Source organism: Talpa europaea (genome assembly GCF_964194135.1).
Source record: "Talpa europaea genome assembly, chromosome: 4".
NCBI classification, from domain to species: Eukaryota; Metazoa; Chordata; class Mammalia; order Eulipotyphla; family Talpidae; genus Talpa; species Talpa europaea.
In genome coordinates this window covers 127599267-127606651 of record NC_140070.1, presented here as the reverse complement: position 1 = coordinate 127606651, position 7385 = coordinate 127599267, and positions in this window count along the sequence as shown.

Sequence of the window (7385 nt, the reverse complement as noted above, 5' to 3'; positions counted from 1 at the left end):
TAGGCCAGGTTAATTATTATTCCCTTTATAGAGCATGAGTAAACACATTTAAACAACGTAAAGTATTAATACCCAACATTAAAACCTTAAGGCATGTATGCTTTTTAAACCATTACATTTTGAATTAGTTTTTTTTTTTTTTTACCATAATTTTAGATCGCGATCTCAAAATTTAGGATTTTTTTTTTTTTAATAGGCGCCATTTAAAATTAATCCTCCGGAGGCAAAAAGCAAGAACAAAGAGATCTCTTGATTTTCATTTAAAACTTTTGGCCATGTGCATTAATTTTTAAGAAACAGTTATTTTTACCAATATTTGCAGAGACACTGAGAAACTACGATTTAAATTTTCCTTTTTTAGTAACAATTTTTTGACACATTTATTTAACCATTTTTAATATCCTTTTTATATCAAGCAGGTTTTTAATGACATAGAAGTTAGAATTCTTACATAGAACAAGTACCCAATTTTAACCCTTACTTAAAACTGAGGGTCCAACCAAAACCACAACAATTTTAAAGTTAAGCAGTTTGTACTAACTTTCTTAGACAAGAAAAACATTTTTAAGTTTGTATTTTTAAGTATTATCAATTGGCTTTACATTGTTTTAGTTTTGTTACACTGAGACCAAGCACATTTTTAAGACAAAAGACATTTTTCTTTTTTCTTTTTTTTTTTTTTTTTAATGTTGCCTCTTACTATTCAAGTGGCTTTTGGGGACTTTTTTTTTTTTTTTTTAATAGAGGCATGTTTTATTTATTTATTTGTTTGTTTGTTTGTTTGTTTTTGTTTATACATGCACTGGGTACAGTCAGAAGCGCGGGAGGGTGAGAGAATTCACCAGAGCCAGAGCAGGGAGCAGAGCAGGCAGAAGGACCGAAGTACACTGCTGAGGGGAGCAGCGGGCGGCAGGAGAGGTCTGCGCGCCATGTGGGACCCTCCTCTGGTGGCCGGGGAGCAGCCGGGGATCGAACCGGCACCGCAGAGGCCGTGGGCAGCTTCGCAACCCAGCACTCAACCGCTGCGCCACCGGGGAGGCCCAAAAGACATTTTTCTTTTTAGAACCATGTATGGAGAGGACAGGAGAAGAGGAAGAATAAGATTTTTCCTGTACAGTTTGCCTGTTGTTTTTTTTTTTTTTTTAACTCTTACAGAAATTAATTAGTCTTTTTTTTTTTTTTTTTAAAGATTTATTTATTTATTTATTTATACAAGCACTGGGTACAGTCAGAAGCGCGGGAGGACGAGAGAATTCACCAGAGCCAGAGCGGGGAGCAGAGCAGGCAGAAGGACCGAAGTACACTGCTGAGGGGAGCAGCGGGCGGCAGGAGAGGTCTGCGCGCCATGTGGGACCCTCCTCCGGTGGCCGGGGAGCAGCCGGGGATCGAACCGGCGCCGCCGAGGCCGCGGGCAGCTTCGCAACCCAGCGCTCAACAGCTGCGCCACCGGGGAGGCCCAGAAATTAATTAGTCTTAATAAGAAACTAAACTTTTACAGGTCCAATAAGCAGTTTAGAAATTGTCACTTAACCAAAAATCACCTTTTATGGCTCGTTAGCAAGTCCAAAGTAACTCAGCAGTTTTTACCTTTAACATTTTAGACTTTAAAATCAGAAAAACACAGGGACATAGAACTTTTTCCCTAGCATGAATCAAAACAGTTTTTTTTTTTTTTTAAGGTGGACAAAGGGAGAGTCTAGTTCCCCCACAACTGGAAGACAGCAGAGACATACCAATAATCTCAATACTGGAAAAAAATAATCCAGGCAGCTGCTTATTGAGAGCAGAGGCAGTCCTTTTTTACCAGCCAGTTGTAGTGGACCCCTTTACTTATTAGTCCCCAGCATTTTGTCTTTTTGTCTTGACTGTGACCAAGGAGGGTTAGCTGGAGAAGATGCCATTTATGGCCAAATTGGGCTAGTTTTTTTTTTAATTCAAAAATGTGGCTTAAGGGCATGTCCCATGGAATTGAGATAGAGCATTTTATGGTCTCTGTAGCAATAAAAGAAAGGTACCCGCAATAGCAGCACAGAGACAAAGCAGGGACATTTCTGCAGTTAAGTCAGAGGTCGTCCCATCTGACCAGGACCATATATCATGGTCTCTCGACTGGCTCTCAACTCTAGGAGGCCAGGAGAGTTGTGGAGACTTGGGTCTAAGTGACTGACTAAGAGAAGCAACAGGTGAGATAGGAGACAATTACTCCTGAAAATTGGTCTCAATTCTAAGATGCAGGAGAGACAAGTGCCTCTTTTGCATGGCTGACGAGGAGGCTCCCATCTGCAAAAAAAAAGGAATGAAAGCAGGTATCCAACATCTGCTTCTTTCCCCAAAGGCGGAGAAAACCTATAGACAGGTCAAATTATGGATTTAGGGTCAAATTGAACCCAATTCTCAATCCACTTCTCCCTTGCCTTTTACCGGAGGCGTCCCTCCATTTAAACCTGGAGCTCTAACTGTGAGTGATCAACAGTTTCCTCGCATAAAAGTCCACTGGAGTTAACCACTCCTTACCAGTGTGACCGATGTATCTCTGCCTGTTTCCCACCGAACAGACAGGTGTGGGGTACCGGACTTTGTGGGACCCTACCGGAGTTCCCTAACCAGTCTCTGTGCAAAGGGCATTTATTCCAAGCTTCTAGCAAGCTTATAGTAAGTCATTCTCCTCATCTGAAGAAAGAGACCCTGAAAACACCTGAACAGTAGAGACTTAACACAAGCCACAGACCAAGTCCTATGACCTAACTTTTAATGATGTCCATTTGCCAGACAACAAAACTGATTCCTTTTTTTTTTAAGCCATAGCCCTTAAAGCGGCAGTAGCCCAGAACCTGATATTTACTTGTCTTAAACTCCCTTTTGGAAAACTGCCATGAGACAAATTTATAATACCAAAGGTATAATTAATTAGCTGGACCTAGGATTTGAGGCAAACCTGTACATACATTCCTGTCATACTATGAAACTCAGCCTCTCCTGCCTGTGCCAACCAGCAGGATTAAAACCGACACCAGGGAAAAGGCTCCCAGAGGTGCCCCAAGATTTTTATAAGACCATTTTGTAACTTATGTTTATAAGTTGCCTTGATAGAAGCTGAAAGAAGTCCATCCTATAGGGGAGGGATCAAGAAGGTGAAAGTCCCTTTTTTTTTTTTTTTGTTTGGCCTCTGTGACTCTCGCCTAGGTGCCGACCTAGCAGAACGCCTTGTCTGAGCCATCGGATCTCCTGGATGTCCAGGGTTCCAAGGGTCACAGCTTGGTCGTTCTGAGCACCCTCGGAGTCCACGGATGATAGAGGAAAGTAGGAATCAGTGACAAGAGAGTCCCGACATTCCCACTCAGCAAGTGGGGGATCAGGAAGGCTTGCCAGCTGAGAAACCTGTCACCCGAGACTTTAAGAATGGCGGCCTCACACTAGTCGCTTTTACCGGGCCGACGGGTGCCCATTAATTTTTTTGCAATCAAATATAGGACAGAGAGAAAGTTTTTGAAATATCTATTGCCTGTCTGAAGTCCACAGGTAACTGAGAAGTAAATCAGTTGCATTGCAAGAGAAGGAAGAATGGAAAGGGAGAGAGAGAGCAGAGAAAGATAAGAGGAGCCATTCTAACAATCCTAACAGGGATCTGAGGCCAGGGAAGGGTTCTGTGTCGGATCCTGTGTGGTGCTTAGTGAGGAATGACTTTCCCAGTTGTCACATTGGGACCATTCATCCTCCACTGTGTCTCGGCAGCTCCCCCTCTGCTGAAGGCAAGGGAGGATGGCCCGAGCTGCTGGGAGATCAGCCCCTTATGTGCAGCTCCCGGACGGCCTCTACATGACGTATGTGCCTAGCTCTTCGGAGACCGGAGTCCCTCATACGACGACACCAGACTTTTATTCTTTACTGGCAGATGGGCTAGTCCCCTTACCCGGTCTGGTCACCAGTTTATTCTTTCACAGGAATCTTTAAGGCAGTCGCCCTTTGGCATTTACTGACTGTCCTGTGTCCTTTTTATGGCCTCTTTGATGGCTCCAAGAGAAAGAAAATGTTTAGCAAGAGAAGTTTAGGACAAGCTGAAGATAGAAACAATTTGTGCCTCTCGGCTGACTTACCCAAAATCTTGTGAGATCCCGGACGAGCCCCCAAAATGATACCGGAATTGTCGGGTCTAGTCTCCCAGGCAGGAACGGATTCCAGGCTGCAGGGCAGCGCTGAGCCCCAGCCGCTAGACCCCCCCACGGGTTGGTGTCTCACGAAGCCGCAGCAGGAACTTCGCAGACGCTCAGGCAAGCAAGCAAGCAAAGGCAGGTTTGTTTAGAAGAAAAAGTTTATTGAGGAGAAAAAGAGCAGAAATAAAGTGGGACTCCCAGGCCAGGGAACCAGGCCTGGGAGGGGCAAGGAAGCCCAAGTAGAGTCGTGTCTTAGGGAATATATACCTTTTTTTCCCTCATTATTCTAAAACTTCACCAGTCTTTTTGTGATTGGTTAGTTCTCGGCTGTCTCACTTAATTTGCTACTGAGTGGGGATCTTCACATTCCTTATCTAACAGCTTTCTCTTTCCCCATTAGTTGCATCTTTAAATTTATGGCCCAGTCTTCTGGATGGGCATCCCTGCATTGAAGTTAAACAGCTGCCCTTCTAATGTGACCATAAATTAAACCACTCTCCATTTCTCCAATCTCCGCCTCCCTTTACCACCTGAAGGAAACCAGGACCAGCGTTAACAATGTTGTCCTTGGTCCTGGCATGTTTGTTTTTCCTAATGGAATGGGTTACTTTCCCTTGCTTGTCCTTATCTCTGAAGCCTCCCTAAATTTTTCAGAGGTCCCCTCCTGCACTATCCCTAAAACTGCCTAATAACCCTAGCTTGCCCTGTCTCATTTGCATCAGCTGTCTTTCGGTTCTGGGAGGCTATGCTCGCAGAGTCTGCTGACCTTGGGCACAACAGAACCCAAATTCCCACCTGGCCTCTCCTTACCCTGTGAAACCCTGCTTCCCCCTGAAAACGTGCACTGCTTCACTGACCCCCACCTTGGGTGCGTGAGGTCCACCCGGGGCACAATAAACTTTCCCTCCCTTTGAGAAATTTAGCCTGGCTCTCCTTTTCTTTACCTCGCCGTACCTTTCAAAAAAGGCTTTATTTTCTGTCCTTGAGAATCAGAGGTGGAAAGGGCATTAGAGATGATGTAAACCAATCTCTATCCTATTAAAATCATCTAGGAAAGTTAAAAAATAACCTTGCCTCAGTCCATGAACAGAAATTCTAATTTAGGTGGTCTGGGATGAGGGCCAGGCTTGGGTGGTATGTAGAAACTTTTCCCTGGTGATTCCAGCATGCAGTCAGGGTTAGGCCTTAGTTAATTCTAAGATAGCCCACATTTTAACACTTAAGGAAGCCAAACCCCACTGAGAAGTGATATTAGAGATTTTGAGACATAAGAAATCACAATTCTTTTCTTAGTATCAGAGCATTCTAACCCACACTTTCTTTTATGTAAAGATTTTATCCAAGAAGATATAGCAGGAAAAAACTCAAGACAAACTCAATGATATCAAATCAGAAATAAGAGTTGTTTTCTTTCTTTTTTTAAAGATTTATTTTTATTTATTTATGCATATAAGAACTGGGGTATAGGCCAGAGACTTGGGGGATCAGAGGATATACCAGAGACAGAGTAGGGAGCAGGACAGGCAGGTCTACTGAAATACACTGCTGAGGGGAGCAGCAGGAGAGACAGGAGAGGTCTGCAGTGCCATGTGAGTCAGCTCCCTGGCTGGGGATTGAAATGCTGCAGTAGCTGGTGATAGATAGCTTGGTAGCAATGACAGTTGAACCCCTGTACTATCAGGGAAGCCCATGTTTTCATGTTTGAGAATTTGACCTCCAGTATCCTTTTTTTTTTTCTTTTATCCCTCTCTCGCTCTATCATCAAACCCATGGGTGCTTTTGTAAAATCTGCCAGAGCAGGCCCAAGGTCTGCCTTATGTACCATTGTTTTACTAGTCCTGGGAACCATATTAGGATCATGGAATTCCTCAATAAGTATTTCCTAAACTAGCTAAATAAAACCAGAGTCTCTTCGATCCACTCCATCCAGAAGTGAGTTCAATACCTCACTTCCTCCTCCCTGTATAAGTGTCACAATCTCTTTGCTTTTTTTTTTTTTTTTTTTGGTTTTAGCTAATTTCCCAGTCTCCATTCTCTCCTGATTAATACATTCTGCGTATTACTTTCAGGCTAAATTTCCTAAAATATGGGGCCTCCCCGGTGGCGCAGCGGTTGAGCGCTGGGTTGCGAGGCTGCCCGCGGCCTCTGCGGCGCCGGTTCGATCCCCGGCTGCTCCCCGGCCACCGGAGGAGGGTCCCACATGGCGCGCAGACCTCTCCTGCCGCCCGCTGCTCCCCTCAGCAGTGTACTTCGGTCCTTCTGCCTGCTCTGCTCCCCGCTCTGGCTCTGGTGGATTCTCTCGCCCTCCCGCGCTTCTGACTGTACCCAGTGCATGTATAAACAAAACAAACAAACCAGCAAACAAATAAATAAAGCATGCCTCTAAAATAAATAAATCTTAAAAAAAAAAAAGGAATTCACAGCAGATCAGAGCTGAAAAAGACTACAGGGATCATCTGGTCCAATCTCCTCATGTAAGAGCATGTGAAGCCCAGCCCGGAGACAAAAAGCGACTCTCCTGGCTGATTAGAGGCACAGCTGAAGATGTTCCTGCTACTTAGCATAGTGAGACCCTGTATAGGTCCAATTCAAGATGGACCTCTTTTCTTTCCCCTCTGGAAGAGTTTAGGATTTGCTCTTTATCCTTGGGGTCCTGAAATTTCTTCTGAATGTCTATGAAGTATGAGCTTTTTCTTAATCTTGCCTGGCTGATGGTTGGACCTCTCTTTTCGTTCATTTTTTATTTTTAATTTTTTTTATATAATAACTGGGGGGTACAGTCAGAGGCGTGGGAAGGTGAGAGAATTCACCAGAAACAGAGTGGGGAGCAGAACAGGCAGATGGACCAAGGACACTGCTGAGGGGAGCAGCAGGTGAGACAGGAGAGGTCTGCTCGCCATATGGGTTTCTCCCTGGCCGGCCAGGAATCGAACCCACGTTCAGAGGCTGTGGACAGCTTCACCCACTGTGCCACTGGGGAGGCCCTCTTTCATTTTTTTAAAAAAATTATTTATCCATCAAGAACTGGGGTATAGGCCAGAGGTGTGGGGGATGAGAGGATTCACCAGAGACAGAGTGGGGAGCAGAACAGGCAGACTGACTGAAATACACTGCTAAGGGGAGCAGTGGGTGACAGGAGGGATGTGCTGCGCCATGTGGGTAGCTCCCTGGCCAGCCAGGGGATCGACTGGTGCTGACCTTGTGCTGCAGGGGTTGGTGATAGCTTTACAGTGC